This window comes from Hakea prostrata, chromosome 1 (genome assembly GCF_041222555.1).
Source record: "Hakea prostrata isolate BN-2017 chromosome 1, UWA_Hpros_2, whole genome shotgun sequence".
Taxonomy (NCBI): domain Eukaryota; kingdom Viridiplantae; phylum Streptophyta; class Magnoliopsida; order Proteales; family Proteaceae; genus Hakea; species Hakea prostrata.
In genome coordinates, this window is record NC_142600.1 from 60417946 (window position 1) to 60434458 (window position 16513).

General features: G+C 38.6%; 1 pseudogene across 1 annotated transcript; it reads left to right on the plus strand.

Moving 5' to 3' along the window:
* The first annotated feature begins 7696 nt into the window (after positions 1-7696).
* On the plus strand, positions 7697-11596 carry LOC149029250 (uncharacterized; annotated as a pseudogene). Its single transcript, XR_016172401.1, has 2 exons — positions 7697-8275; positions 10155-11596. The product of XR_016172401.1 is annotated as an uncharacterized LOC149029250 (transcript).
* The last annotated feature ends 4917 nt before the right edge of the window (positions 11597-16513 follow it).

The following is a 16513-nucleotide window of genomic DNA, read 5'->3' on the forward strand; positions in this document are numbered from 1 at the left end:
TTCGGGACTCTTCGAGAACGGGAGTTTGAAGAAAAAGCTAATGAGCAAGGCTTGATAGATAGCTTAGATATGCTGGCCAAAGTCCGAGCGAGACCATTGCTCGAACTAAGCATTATCAAAAGAACATTGCATCACACTATAATGCCCGAGTGAAACGCCAACAATACCGTTCGGGAGATTTAGTTCTCAAGAACACCCTAGCTTTTGATCCGCGTCATGAAAGAAAGTTGGACCATTCATGGGAAGGACCATACATGATCATGAAACCAATAGGATCGGGGGCCTATAAGTTAAAGAATCCAACAGTTGATTGAGAGCTAGACTGATCATGGAACGCAACACACCTCAAAAAAAATTCTATCCTTAGATGTTATTACAGTTGAAATTTTGTAGGGTAACCTGAATCAAATTTTCAAATTTTAATTTTTAATGCAATTCGAGTTTTGTAAACCAAACCTCTTTTGGATGGGAGGCCATAGAAAGGGTATACAGGATGTACAAAGCAATCAATTCAAAAGGCTTCGGTTTTAACCGATTGAGTCCTTCCAACACCAAACGCTTAGAAAAATTCTCAGGACTTTTCTAAGTAGAGGTCATTATACTTGAATGAGACCTCCAAACACTTAGAAAAATTCTCAACAATTTTCTAAGTAGAGGCATCGGTTAGACCCGAATGAGACCTCCTAACACTTAGAAAAATTCCAAGGAATTTTCTAAGTAGAGGCATCGGTTATACCTGAATGAGACCTCCTAACAACACTTAAGAAAAATTCTTAAAAAATTTTCTAAGTAGAGGCTTCGGTTATATTTGAATGAGACCTCCTAACACTTAGAAAAATTCTCAGGAATTTTCTAAGTTAAGGTTCCTACTATGCCCGAACAAGATCTCTTAGCACTTAGAAAAAAATTCTAAAGGGTTTTCTAAGTAAGGACTTTAGTCATGCTCGAATAAGGTTTCTTAACACTGAGACAATTTCTCAATTAACAGAGCTCGATCAAGGATCTACTGAAGCATAATATTGAGGATTGAAATTTGATGCATACAAGTAGGAAACAACAAACATGAAAAGAAATAGTTTCTTTATGCATAAGCCCAGAGGGGGGCTAACCCTTACACAAAATAATAATAATAATAATAATAATAATAATAATAATAATAATAATAATAACAAAAATAAAAATAAAAGAGAAGTAAAAAGATACCTAATGCAGTCGGTAAAAGTAAAAGAGGAAAAATCATGGAGCTTGTTCGAGATTTACTGCGGCAAGGGCTTGTTGCATCGGGGCTGGATCTTCTTTTGGGGCTTGACCTTGGATTGGGATTGGACTTTGGGAGGAATGTTCTCTTGTAAACCTTCAACCTTGGGAGAGAGGGAAGGAGAATCACTAAGGTAATACTTGATGTTCGGATCAACGGCAGGGGATCCATCTTCTGTTGCACCCAGTCAGGAAGAGGCTGTCAAAGACTCTCGAACACCTCTGGATGGTAAACTTCTTAATGAGGGCTGGTGTCGAACTTGGGATCCACCTTTAAGATCGACTTCCACACTTATTTGGCCCATGCCGATACACCATGGTGTTGTAGGGGACTAACAAATCATTGAAGGGCTTGCTGTTCAGATATTTCCAAACACAAGCCTTCCTAGCTTCGATTGCAATGTGTTCGAGCTCAGAAGGTGCTACCTGATTTTGGTGTTCGTGCTTTTCTTTCACCGAGCTCTCAAACTTGGCCTCTGACTCCTTCAATATTCCTTGAAGTCTCTTGACCTCCCAATCAAGATCTCTGATTCTCCAGATTGCCACCTATAGGTCCCTAGCAATCTTCCCCAGTTTCTGATTCTCCTCCTTTAGTTGAGAAATTTCAGCTCCCTTTGCTTTAATCTCCTTTTCTTGAAGCCTCGTTCGAACATTGAGGCGACTGATTTGAAGGATAGCTTCCATCTGCCTATGGAAACTATCGGCAAGCACCCTGCAAAAAGAAGAAAAAAATTAGCGTTCAGGAAGAAAAACTTTGGACAATTGTAAAAATTTTCTGCAATATGAGTCGAAGAACTTACTTGACTGAGGAGTTGACGAACTTCTCATCGGTAATGGCTCCAAGGATATTGCTCTCCGCAGGCATCTGAGCGAAGGTTCCCCACTCTGGTGCTCGATCAGTGTCTAGTGAAACGCAGTCATTCTCCATTAGCTGCCATCGGGGAATGTATACATTCCCTACATGCTTGGCTTTATTTGAAGCCGCATCATCTTGGAGGTCGTGCTTCCTCTTCTTTAGAATTACCTCATCTTTGGTAAACTCCTCGACGTCTATTGGAGCCTTCCCTCTTTCGGTAGCCCCATGGAGCAGCTTCAGAACTCCCTTTGGGGCATGTGTGGAAGTCTTTGGTGAGGGTGCAGCTGCAGATTTGGGCTCTTTCCTTTTGGACCTGGAGCTCTATCTTTTGAAGCTTCCAACCCTTTGGAAGCCAAGGCTTTAACCGCCTTCGGGTTGTATCTGGGAGGCACTGTATGGAAAAAGAAAAAAAATTAAGTAAAGTATGCAATATAAGGAAAAATACAACAATAAAAGCTGCAAAGGGTTCGGGAGCTCACTCGGGGCTAAACCCCACATCTGGAGGACAACATCGTACTCCATTGCCAAGCCATGGATCTCCTGACATGCCTTGATAGATTTTATCTTCTTGATAGCGCGTTCATTGTCAGGAGACAATGGCAGAGCACGATTCACTTGTATGTAAGAATCAAGCCGATTCTAGGCGATTTGGAAGTTGAGCTCGAATGGGGGCACTCGGCATAAAAAGTACCGATGACGCCATCCCGTATGATTGGAGGGGTAGGTGCCCTCAGCAAGGATACCGCGAGACCACCCTAGTTAAGTCTTGCAGCGTTTGGAAAGAAAAACCCAACTTGGAGGGTTGGACTTGCTAATATAATAAAAGTGAGAGAAAAGAGGAAGTGAGGGGTATATTTCGAGCTCAAAGCAAAGCCCGAGGAAGCCGGCGATGTGGTGCCAATTGTTCGAGAGGAGCATTCCTAGGCAAATCTCCCAGTGATTCAAAATTTCTGAGAATAGAGGAGAAAATAAAGGAAATCTAACACCACTCTATAAGGAGTCTAGATAGATAGAAAATTCCTCGGGAGGGTTAGAGTTAACCCTCTTGTTTGGGTTGGGTACTTGAAGGAGGAAGGAGAAGGGCATGGAGTAGTAATCGGAAGCAGAGGCAAGTTCATCATTGTTAAGATGAGAGACAAAGAAGCTAGGACCTTGGGCTGGTCTCTTAGATGGTCGGGAACTTCCAACGACCACATGTTTGGGGACTTGTTGTTTCGGGAAGTTGAAGGAAAAGTAGTTTTCCTGCTCACCATCTCATTCCCAGTCTGTTCTCTAGGGTTTGGGCTTTGGAAAACGGAGGCTAACCAATGATTGGTTATCCTCTCACATCCATCGCCTGACAGTTCCACTTAAACAGAAAGGGTAGGTTGATCGCCGGAATCTTCCCTCCCAACAGCATGATCAACAAATTCATCGTCAGATGTTTTTCCACTGCCCATTGAAGAGGAAGAAGGGATTTTCTACTGATTTCTACTGGAAGAAGAAACTAAAACTCTAAGAGTGGAGATCCTAAACCTAGAAAAAGAAAAGAAAGAAGAGAACTGAGAAGAACAATGCAGAACGATATGAAAAAACTTACTTGTTCAAATTATGTGATGGAACAAACTCGGATTTGGAGAATTGGGAATCAAAAAAGAAAACACTGAAAGCTTGAGTGCAAATTCAAGAAATAACAAATAAAGTTTGAAACAATAGATGGAATGGTATAAATAGGCTTATGGATAAGAATGTGTACGGTCAGGATGGACTTCAATCAATAGATGAGGACGAACAACGATTCTTCTGATTACACTCAACAAACAAGATTAAGAGATGAAATTTGATGGTTCACGATCATTAGCAGCTCGAACGTCAAAGTAATAATCACTATGGCTGTTAGGGGCTACATGGCATAAGTGACATAGGTTACGAGAAGTGTGTGCAACTCAAGAGATGTACTGTTGCGCAAACAGGTGCAACAAATATGATGTTTGGAGATCGAGTGGACGTTTGGATTTTCACCTACTGGGTCTAGCAAACGTGATCGAGGAAAAACAAACCAAGCCATCGGTCGTTTCATCTTAAGGGCTTGGCCTGGGAGGCTCATGATAAGGATAAAATAACACCGAACCGGGTTCAACCATGGTCGAGTCAATAACCTCGGTCGGGTCAGTTTGACTGATTAACCGGTGAGTAGCGTGAAGAAGAAGGAACTCGATGGTTATGGGAAGAAACGTGCTCTCGTGAAATTCGGGATGCGCAATCGTGCTGTATGAAGAAACCATAACTAACTTTGAAGGATGGGGAGGAAACCCTACAATCGGAAGACCGCCAAAAAGGTTCATAAACGAATCCAACGATCGAGAACAAGAGGTAAACCCTATATAAACTCAAGGGTCACACAAAATAAAGTTATCTGAATCGTTTTCCCTCCACTAGCGTATTCAATTAAGCTTTGTAATCAGCCAGAGCATTGTGGTGTTCCACTTACTAACTTAGGCGTAGGAGGTGGCTACCCGACCGTGCGATCGGCCCATGTCTAACTCTATTTTGTAGGCTAACGTTAAGGAATACAAAGGTTAAACGGTTTTTGGATGGATCACTTTCATATCTCTATTCACATTGCCTCCCTGATGGGAGTAGTTTTGCATCCATAGATAACGTTGATTACAAAGCTTTGGTTTTTTTTTTTTTTTTTTTTTTGTCAAGAACGAGTAAACTTCATTAAATAAAACTGTTCAAGCCAGGAAACCTGGACGATAACAAAGAGGAATTAATCATGAACATTGGTGGAACATGCCACCAAGATCTAGAAAGATCCAAACACCTAGCTCCTTTGGCTAGAAAATCAGCCAAGAGATTGGAGCTCCTAGGGACATAGCAAAACAAACCAGAATTGAAAACTGAGCAAAACCTAATAACCTCTGAGACAAGGATATTACAATTCCAATCAAGGGAAGACTGAAAACCTCTTAAGGCTAAAACCACTGGCAAACAATCTGAGTTAATCCTCATATTTAAAATACCCAAAGCTTCGATTTATTTGTACGTCAACAACCATCAGCATGAAATGGCATGGAGTGACTTTAAAAAAATAATAGAGGAGAAGCTCATACTTGTAGCCTTTGGGCCTTGTAGCATGTGATCACATGATACACAGTAGATGGATTCACCAAGGCACAATACCTGGTATTGACATGATACATGTGGTGCCAACACATGTATATATACGTATTTGTATTTGTATACTAGATATTTTATAATGATGTTTATTGTCCTTGGACATATTTATTTTGATTTAATTATTTAAAGTAATGTTATAGAATCCCAGTTTTACCTGTATGGTCGAATATTTGCCGAACGAGAACACCAATTTAGGTGAGATTATTGGCAAAACCTGCAATTTCAATGTATTTATTGGTAACAAATTAAAATACACACTAAATCTAAGCCTAAAATGATCAAAAATATCTTCTGAAGTAGGGGTTGAAATCTGGCAAAAAACAAGGCAAAATTTGGCGGGTGAACCGGCGAAAATTTAACACCTTGGTCTAGGGCTGCAACTGGGCCGGGCTGGGCCGGGCTTTTGCAATCCCAAGCCCAGCCCTATATGGTATAATTTGAGCCCATTCCCACCCTGGCCCTAGTTCAGGGCCAATAATTATTGTCCCTGGCCCTAAGCCCTACAGGGCCAAGCCAAGCCCATTCCCGCCCTAATTGGCCCTAATTGAGCCGGGTCGGAATGGGTTGGCCCTGATTGGCCCTGTCCCTGGCCCTAATTGGCCCTGTCCCTGGCCCTGATTGGCCCTGTCCCTGGCCCTGATTGGCCCTATTCTTCGCGCTGATTGGCCCAGGCCCTAATTGGCCTTGTCCCTAACTTTAATTGGCCATATCTTTGGTCGTAAATATCAAATGTAAGACAGGTAGTAATTAAAATACATATTAAAGTAATTAAATACTTAAATTCCAAACTCAATTCTGGAAAATAAAATATTAAAGATGTCGACAAATAATCCAAAACTTAGATTCAATATGTATTTAACTATTTATACCCATTCTGTTTTTTCCTTTGGTTTTTCTCCAGCAGCAAAGAGTTAAAATTATTCATGAAATAGAATAAGTAGAGAGAATAATTGTAATTAAATTTAGGCATATTTGAAAGTCAAGTCAATTATAGAGAATGTCACACAAACTCTTTTTGTAAACTTAGAAACATCAGAGATTCATAATTCAAAAGGAATCTGATAAATGAAAATTTTATCTTCAAAGTCAAGAATTTAAGCCATAGGTAGGTATGTTTTCATTCACAACTGTTCAATAAATTGATATCTTTATTCAATACAAAAAAAATCATATTCAAAACCTTGTTAACAAGTAAATCGACAATAATTTAGTATTCAACAAAAAAAAAAGTATTTTTTTCATAGTTAAAGAAAATGATGTTTTAGTTACAAACATAGCTATATGTTTTTAATAATTTTTTTTGAAATATCACAGTAGATTTGTTAGATATTCATGATGAGAAGTTAGGGTATAGATTTGTTAGATATTAATTCTTTATGTAATAGTTTTTATTATTTATAATATATTATCTCGCCTTAGTCAAAAAACAAAATCCATATTTTATTGAACTAAAAATGACTTTGTTGGAAAATTAAAAATTACCTTAAAAATAATATAAAAAGTGAATTTATAGTCTAATATGATCAAAGTGACTAAATATCAAAATCAAGACTCATATCAATGTTAGTATGAAGATCAGGGTAAAAATCTAGTACTGTAGTACATGATCATCGTCAAATTATTATTAAGATTAGAGCCAAAATTATGGTCAGGATCAGGGCCAAAATCAAATAGATGCTTATTACATTGGTAATGAGGTTATAATTTATTTTTATTAATTTTCTACAAAACATGATCATGTTTTTAAAATTTGACACGTGTTAAGTATCCACCTATATGTATTACAATTAATTCCTCTCCATGTGGGTGGAGGGTCCAGAGTCTTTAGACTCAAATCAGGGCCAGGATCAGGGTCATGGCTAATATCAGGGCCAAAATCAGGGCTAGGATCAGGGCCAAAATCAGGGCCTGGGTCGGGGGGCCCATGGCTAATATCGGGGGCCAAAATCGGGGCTAGGATCGGGGCCAAAATCGGGGCCTGGGTCGGGCGTAGAAATCGGGCCTGGGTCGGGGCCGAAATCGGGGCCTGGGTCGGGGCCTTGGTCGGGGTCAAGATCGGGGCCAAAATCGGGGCCAAGATCGGGGCCAAAATCGGGGCTAAAAATCGAGGACGGGCGGGATGGATGGGCGGGGCGCAGAGTAATCCCAGGCCCGCCCTTGGCCCTAGTTCAGGGCCAGAATATTTTGGCCGTAACCCGCCCTTAGGGCCAAAATCTTTAGCCCAAGCCCTATTCGGGCTCAGGGCGGGCTTAGGGCGGGTCAGGGCCGCCAGGGCCAAACTTGCACCCCTACCTTGGTCTCCTCAAAAGTCATGTTCCATTTTTTTTTTTTTTTTGGCCAAAACAAACAATTAAAGTCATGTTCCTAACCATTTAAAGAATGAGAGTACCACAGGTCCACAGTACTGCCCGTTTGCTGAAGTCGAACCCGTTAGTCTGTGTATGTGTGTGCTTTTTCTTTTCATTTCTCGTCTTTCCTTCTTCCAAAGGAATGACTTTTCAGTTCACGATTTAAGTTGGAGAATTGAAAAGTCTTTCGGTTGTAGAAATTGAAGAGGTTTTGCATTGTCGAAGTCCATGAGAATTGATGAGTGGTTCTGTGAATTGTGTGATGGTTGTTTTTGGCAATTTTAATTTTAATTACAGAGAAAGAAGGTTTGAGAGGAGGTGCGTTGGAATTGCTGAGGCTTGAGAGTGATTACTTTCGGTGGTGGCGTTGGTGGTGGTGGAACGGTGAGTACGGCGGCGATGGCGACCGGTGGAGTTGCAGAGGCGCACTATCAAAAGGCGAAAACGTCGGTTTGGTGGGACATTGAGAACTGCGCTGTTCCGAGAGGCTGCAACCCACATGTGATCACCCAGAACATAAGCTCTGCATTGACCGAGATGAACTACTCCGGTCCGATCACTATCTCAGCTTACGGCGATACTAATGGTATCCCTATCCCTGTTCAAAAGGCACTCTCCAGCACTGGAATCGCTCTCAATCACGTCCCTGCCGGTAAAGATTCCTTTGATTTCCTCTCAATTTATGATTACTACTGTATAACTCCACTGAGTGGAACTATTTTCTACCTTTTTCTGTTGATCCCGTAGATTAAACCAAAGATTAGCTCTTATAGCTTTATCTTTTCCCGTTTTCGTTCATCATTTACTCATCGGTGACGTGCCAACTGTAATTCACTGTTTGCTCTGTTGTTTAATTATCTGACGATTATCTCCTGAATTTGTCATTGTTAAGTTGAAAATTGTGAACGAACGAAGAAAAATTCGGTTGTTTTGACGGTATTGCTGCTCCTGTCTTTGATAATTTCATACTTGTTTCAATGAAATTTGGGCTTGACTCCTAAAACTTAGTCATTTGATGACTAATTTTGTAAATGTCTAGCTCTCACGAGTATAGATTTGCTTGTTTGTCTTCTTTTTGAGGAGGTCCATCTTTTATTTTCATTTTATTAAGATTCATGAGCTTCAGTCTGTTGTATGCAACTAGTAAATGGTGTTACTACTGAAGCACAAATCCATACTCAGGATCCATTTTATTTCTGAATGTAAAATTTTGAGGCATTAGAAACTAGGTATTACAGCCTTGCTAAGTTACCATTGACAGGATACCTGCTGTAATGCAAGACGATGTTCCATATTGATGTAATCATTTAGTATTCCTGAATAAGGTGTCATGCTTAAGAAAACAGACACCAAGTTTCACTGGTCCTTTTTTTTCACTTGTTTCTGGCACACTGCACATGTTGGTTCCAATTTTATTGTGAATCAAAGGAATACAACTTTATAAATAGTGAAGGCTATCAAGTTGGGCCTAACAGTCAGTTTGCTCCTTTTTCTGATGCAATATGATTCTTGGGGATGGCACAGACTTTGTCTGTGTATCTTGGGGGGAGTCTGGTATTTCGAGAACTGGTTGTTAGCATGCTTTTCTAATTAGAAGAACAGCTTTATATCAAAATGTGTTCTAGGAGCCATAAGGGTCTTGTGGCAGTGGTGGAACAGCAAGAATGTGTTCCAGACACATTTCTAAACTGTATCATAGATTTTTCTTCTGCATACCGGTGATCAATTAATAACATGTTAGGGTATCCAATCATGGGATAGATGAGGAATTTTTGGTGGCCAACATTCACATCTGCATTGCTTGACCATAAGACAAACCATATATTTATGGTATTTTAGATCATCTGACCATTTGTTTCATAGATTAGATTGATTTTACATCCATCTTTCTACCCGTTATTCTACCTCTTGGTGAACTCTATGATGCAAAAGTGAGTTGATGGGAACATGTTGCTTTATGTCCACAAACATATGGGTGCCAACTAAGCTGCCAGATCAAAAATACCTTCCATTTACAGTTTTAAACTATGATTCTTGTTATTGTTCCATTGTTAATATATGCTTCAATCTACTTCCTCGTGTCTCCTAGTATACAATAGATATGTATTTACCTGTCTTACATCTCATCAAATGGTTGTATTCCTATCTAATTTTGCCTGTTTCCTTTCTAATCTGTCTCTAATCATTATATCTGAAGATCTCTCTATCAATCTCTGATTGTTAGTCATAATGGTGTTAATTCATATTTCTGTTATAAGTTCCCCTAGTTTCAAGTGCTATTTTCTAATGTTATGTCTTTACGTATTGATATTTGTACATGGCCTGAGCCTTGTCCATTTTTCCATGATTTCTGGAGGCTCTCAGTATGCTCAACAACATTCGGGGCTTGGTGCTTAGTACCGGTGCAACATACCTAGGAATCATTGTCTTAGTCAGACTCTCCTGTTACCTTTCAATGACCCATTTTTACCACATTGTGTTATAGAAGTACTTGTGTTAAACTTTAATCACTGGCATGCTAATTCAAACAGGTGTTAAAGATGCCAGTGACAAGAAGATTCTTGTGGATTTGCTGTTTGGGCTTTGGATAATCCTGCTCCAGCAAACTTCCTGCTGATTTCTGGTGACCGTGATTTCTCCAGTGCACTCCATCGGTTGCGTTTGAGGAGATATAATGTTCTTCTTGCACAACCGACGTATGCTTCTGCTGCACTTGCTGCTGCTGCAAAACATGTCTGGCTTTGGACAAGTCTGGTTGGAGTTACAGATGGCGAATCATTGGAGCATGCTAGCAGTAATGGTTCAACCAATGGTGAGAATTCACAAACACCAACAGCTAACCCTGGACAGACAAACCACTTTGTTGATCCCAATTCTAAAATCCGAACATCTCGAAGTAAAAAGTTAGTCACCACTAAAAGGGCTGGTGATAATAAACATAAAGGGATACTTGTTCGGAAGATACAAATTGGTGTAAGTCGAAGGCAACCCAACACATCAAGAACTTCAAGTGTGCCGGTTGGGATTCCAGGGGGTCAAACCACTGCTAGCAACAGCCCACCTGCAGCGGCAGCCACTGACAGCTCTCAGCCTCTGCAGCAGCATGCTCCGCTGCCATTGTCCAGCAACAGCAGTAGCAGCAACCGCAGACGCCAAGCTGCAGTAGTAGCCAGTGCCACTGCCCAGCCGCAGCAGCTACTGTCACTGCCCACCACCATCACCAGCAGTAGCAGCAGCATCCGCCGCCGCCGAGCAGGCCAGCAGCCACGGTCAGTGTTAGTGTCCAGCAGCTGCAGCCACCCATCAGCCACTACCACTGCTCTGGCCCCGCAGCAGTTGCTCCCATCAGTCAGCAGCAATGGCAACTGCTGCTCCCACCAACCAACAGCAGCCACAGTCACCCCCACCAGTGCCCAGAAGCCGCATCATCTGAAAAAGGAAGAGGTTAAGGGGAAGGAGGAGAAACAGGAGAAGAAGAAGAAGAAGATACAGGAACTAGAGACAAAGAAGAAGGATCCAGAGAAGGAGGAAGCGGAGATGAAGAAGAATAATAAGGTTGAACTGGACCAGAAGAAGAAGAAGAAGAAGAAGGAAGAGGAGAACGAAAAAAAAGAAGTAATTCACCTGACGGCAGTAGTAAAATAGAAGGTAGAACTTGGAAGTGCTGCATGCATTACTGGAAGTATATTTCACGAGATTATGATGGCTCATCTGTTATGCGTTCAATTAGATCTTCAGCTTTCATTAGTAGTTGTGTAATTAGTTTTTCTTCTGACCTTCATTTAGTAAAAGTTGGTTAAAACCATCACAACGTAAGTTCAATGCGAGCAAGCTTTCAACTCAGTTGTTTCAGCATGCTCTAGTCTAGTGTGTAAGCTATAAAAACAGCATAACTAGTATGATATAATGCTGTCAGGATTATGCCTTGAAATGTTACTGGATTTTAATTTTATTGGTAGTGGCTCCAGACACAGTTTATGGTGAATAGATTATTACAGTTTGTCTCAACTTTCTCAACAAGTGGTTTGGAAGTTTGCATTTGTCCGATCAGAAGCACATAAAGCATGACCAAAGAACAAAAAGAAGCATGTAATGTAATATGTGGCTCTCAAAAGTGAAGTTTGCAATAGAAAGAGATACTCTGCTAATAAGAAGAAAGCTGTGCTTAATGCTAGAGATACTCTGCTGAAGGGATAGAGTTGTTCTTTTGGAACTGATACCTTTATATTTAAGGGTTGAGGGGTGTTGGAGGGAGAGAGAAAACTATTAAATATATATAACGTTTGGCCCTTGATTCTAAAGAGATTTGAATTGTTGATTTTATACTATCAGACATTGGTCTTTATTGATTGAATCATCCCCTTGGGGTTGGAGAGACAGAATTATTCTTAAATGAATTTTTTGTAATCAGATTTCACAGATGTCTTCAAGATCACCTCCTGAATAGAACTAACTTCGCTCTTTAGTTTTCTCATACTCCTGTTACTCTTAGATGCAAGGAACTTAGTTTTGCCGGGTTCGCTACCGAACTGACGAAATATCGCCGATATTTCGCCCCTAATTTTTTTGAGTATTTTTACTCAATAATTTTGGTAAATTTGATGCCTATCTTAATTTGATGCAAATATGTGGTAAATTTGAATTATTTCCTAACAATTATTCCATTTAAATTCTCTTACCTAGTCACATTTAATATGTTACCTTATGAGGCCCTACATCATTAGGACATAATTGGAATGATTATCAAATCACTCTGAAGATTCTTTTATAAGATTCATTAATAATTTAAATTGTTTCCATAAATTATTTCATGCATACACTCTTCCCTAATCACATTTGGCATGTTGACTTTGATAATTTTCACCCACCAGTTTCGGGGTATTTTTTTGTCATTTTGAGCCCTAATTTGATGCAAATACGTGGTAAATTTAAATTATTTCTTAATAAATATTTCCATTTAAATCTCCTGCCTACCACATTTAACGTGTTACCTTTTAAGGCCTAAATCATTCGGACATAGTTGGAACGATTAACCGACATTCTATTACAAAATCTCTTCATAATTTAAATTGTTTCCATAAATTATTTCATGTATATACTCTTCCCTAACCACATTTGGCATGTTGACTTTTGAGGACTAGATCACTAGAATATAGTTGGTAAGATTGCTCATTAATCTTGAAGATTTTGCTATAAAATGTTTTCCTATTTATAAGTTATTCTATGTAGATTCTCCTCCTAATTACATTTAGCACATTAACTTTTGAGTATTGAATCATTGTGATAAAATTGGTAAGATTGTGATAGAATCACGAGAGAAATCGCCTAAAAAGTGCAAGAAATAGTATAAAAATTACACATAAAAAAATTAAAAAAATAGATTTTTCCAAAATATCACTATATATCGCCGATATCTGGTAAATATCGTTTCGCCTCCTGGCAAATTTTCTCCGATATTTTGGCAAAATTTACCGAAATTAAGTTCCATGCTTAAATGTAACAAAATTCAGTTATTGGAACAAAGATTACTTGTGGAACCCAGATCATAAAATTGGATAATCTATGCATTAAAAGATGGACCGGGAGGTCCCACACTCAAGTTGGCATAATTTTTTTCTATTCTCAACGTACTTAGTCCACAAAACTGCTCCGCCTATTCCGTGATAGTTTATCACATTTTCGTCAAAAGCCTAACTGCAAAGATGGATCAATAATTTCTTTGCCAGGTAATGAAGGCTCACTAGACCATTGGACGGTTTGCAAGCCATCTAGAAGAGCCAAGATTTCAAAATGGGGAGAACTATGGCTGGTATTTCACACATGGAAAGAGGGTACAATCGTCTCCCAAGGAAAATTTAAAAAAAATCAGGGGAGGCAAGTACTTTCATTTCACAAAAATACCCTCTTAATATCTTTCCATTTGCATTGGGGCCATAAGAAGACTTGATCACAAAGAAATACTGAAGAAATTCAATGTCACCCCTTGAGTTACTAAATTAATACCACCTTTGAGTTACCTATTTTATTAGTTATTAGACACCTTATTATTATTATTATTTTTATTTTTTTTTTTTGAATCCGAAGAGTTTATATATAGGGTGAGGGGAATATTACTAATATAGGTGCCGCCGGATGGATGCGAACCCAGGACCTCCCCGTGGGAAGTTGGGCTTTTAACCGCTCTACTAATCCACCATTGACTATTAGACACTTTATTACTGACACATTTTAGTCTCAATTAGTTTTTATCGTTCATTTCCAATGTTACTCCAACATCCTAAGGGAAGATAGAGCAAAGAACGAGAAAATATTCAGGGGAAAATAGAAATCATGTAGACGACGTTAAAATGGAAGAAGTGGAACAGTTGTAAGCTGTAAAAGAAGACAAAGATAATGAGCATTCTTCACTCAAGGATATTTTTGTTGTTTTGAAAAATTTAATTTGCTTTTACCAAAAAAAAAAAAGAAAAATTTAGTTTGCTGTTGAAAATTTATCAGATATTCTTTCAATTCTTCTATTTTGCTTCTAATCATGTTTTTTTCTTAATGGGTGTTGTAGACACTTCCAATCCTTCTAGTTGGAAGTTTCTAGTGGATAACATGGTTCTTACCTAAGCTGATCCAGTGAGTATATTTCAAAAGCACTATGATTAATAGTGTCCCTACAGCTAATATAGGCCGAAAGTAAAAGTTGAAAAAAGAAAAATCAAAGATATAAAGAGTGTTCAGAGAATAAAGAAGAAAATGCACATGGGTTGTGAAGCAAGTGAAGTTTCTTCCTTAAGCTAGTGAAAATCATTGCTAAGTGTTTGATCAATAGGCTTAAACCCATCTTAGGGTCCAAAGTTAGTCAAACCCATCTTAATGGTGGACATATGCTTAAGAGGGCCTTCGTCCCTGGGAGAGCAATTTCTGATAATGTCTACCTAGTCCATGAATATCTTCATTTCCTCAAAAATTTTCAAACTAAAAATGATTATATGGCCTTGAAACTTGGCTTATGTAAAGCTTATGACAACCTTGAATGATCTTTTATTGAACAAGCACTTACGGCCAGTTTGGTTATGTGAATCTAGAGATTTAAAATCTCTGGATTCACAAATGGGAGATTTTTACTTATTTGGTTATGTGAATCCCTAGATTTATGAAATCTAGGGATTCACCTTTTTACACTAAAAATCCAGAGATTTCACCCCTACCATCAAAGCGTTAAACATTTGAACCATAATTCAATAAATATTTTTTAAAGATAAATTTACAAATTTCATTTCAAAAATTCAAGCTATCCAAATACTTAATTTTATGAACCATGAATCCAGAGATTTGAAGCCTATAGATTTTTTAAATTTACAGACTTAAGTAACCCAACAGGCCCTTAAACAATTGGGTTTTACTGAAAATAGATTTAATGGGTTATGTAATATATCACAACTGTTGAGTTTTAGATTAAGTTCAATGAGGCCCTTTCTGAAAAAATTATTCCACAACGGGGAATTAGGCAAGGTGACAATTTGAATCCATACATCTTTATCATGTGTCAGGAAACACTTTCTCAAAGACTAACTTCCCATTTGAGCATCCCTAGACTGTCTGGTATTAGTATTCAGCATGCTCATACTATTAATCACTTTTTTTTTGCCAATGACTACATGCTTTTTTCTCCTACATCTATTGAAAATGCATCTTTAATTAATGTTTTCTTACAGGATTATGAGCTAGTTTTTGACCTTCATATCAACTTTGACAAATCTACAATTCTCTTCAGCCCTAGGATTCCTACCTCCCTTATTGATATCATTTCTACCCTAGATATCAAAAAAGTCATATCCCATAGAATATACATCGGTCTCCTGTCTTTGTTTGGTAGATAAAAAACCTAAACCTTTTCATTCATTTTAGATAGGCTTAAATCCAAACTGTTAGGGTGAAAGTCAAAACTTTCCATCTCAGGCTAGGAAAGAAGTATTAATTAAAGCAGTGGCTTCATCTCCACTAGTGTATCCAATGTCTTGCTTTCTTTTACCCACTGATTTATATCATAAAAGGGAACAAGCCATAAGATCGTTTTGGTGGAAGAATGATACAAGCAAGGGTATGGAAAACTCTTTGTAAGAAAAAAAATGAAGGTGGTTTTGGTTTTAGGGACTTTAAGTGAATCAATAAGGCCCTTCTTGGCAAACAATGTTGGAGGATTCTCACAAATCTTACTAGTTTGTGGGCCCAGGTTGTTAAAGCCAAATGCCTTAGAAACCACTCTTTAGTTGAAGTCACAGTTAGATCTAATTGTACTTATTCTTGCAGGTAGATATTTATTACTTTCAAGTCTGATCAAACATATAGGAAATGGTCTCAACACTTTGATCTATATAGACCCCATGGCTACTTTGATCTATATAGACCCATGGCTACATATGTCCCCTTTTAAAGGAATATTAAGCCCTCAAACTCCTAATGGTCCAACTTTAGTGGTTGAGTTGATATACTGGCATCTGATGAGATGGAATGTCCTACTCTTAAATACTCTCTTCTTTATCCGTGAGGTAAAAGCAATCCAAGCCATTCCAATCCAATCCAATCCCCAAATCCTTCTGACAAATGGGTATGAACCAAATCAAGAAATGGAATTTTCACTATCAAAACAGCTTACCATTTACATATGATTACTCTTAATCTTTATGAAACTTACAAAGTCTTCATTTTTAAAGATCAAAAAATTTTCAGGGCATGGGTAAGTCTTTGTAATGTTTTTTTTAGTCCTTTAATTGACATAGACCCAAGAGCTCTAGTAGAATAAATTGCACGATGAGGTGATTGGAATATTCAATTAGAGGTAACACCTTTTAGTACTATCTCTTTGGAAATTATGAACATCTATGATCAAAATTATTTA